This window comes from Penaeus monodon, chromosome 24 (assembly GCF_015228065.2).
Source record: "Penaeus monodon isolate SGIC_2016 chromosome 24, NSTDA_Pmon_1, whole genome shotgun sequence".
NCBI classification, from domain to species: Eukaryota; Metazoa; Arthropoda; class Malacostraca; order Decapoda; family Penaeidae; genus Penaeus; species Penaeus monodon.
The window spans coordinates 26,532,550-26,532,798 of record NC_051409.1 but is presented as its reverse complement, the minus strand read 5'-3'; the positions used below and the strand labels follow the sequence as shown (position 1 = coordinate 26,532,798).

At 29.3% G+C, this 249-nt stretch overlaps 1 protein-coding gene across 2 annotated transcripts in view; it reads right to left on the bottom strand.

The window, feature by feature from the left end:
- LOC119588694 (tetraspanin-33-like) overlaps nt 1-249 on the bottom strand; it is an 11,377-nt gene that overhangs the window by 5,149 nt on the left and 5,979 nt on the right. The gene's annotated exons all lie outside the window — the stretch shown is intronic.

Genomic DNA, 249 nt, shown 5'->3' with positions numbered 1-249 from the left:
TATGTGAAGATGAAATCCATGATGATTTGGAAACTGTTGTCATAAAATTTCTTGAATGTATAAAATATCTGTAGACCTTGATCTTTAGTGTATATTTCTTCTTGACAACTGTTATCTTCAAGAATATAACAGAGAAGGAGAGAAAGAAAATACATACACCACAAAACTGAAATTTTTTTTCTGCTATCTAGTTTTCTGGTTTTCAGAAAGTAAGTGCTCTGTGTACTATAATATTTGTAGCAGTATTCT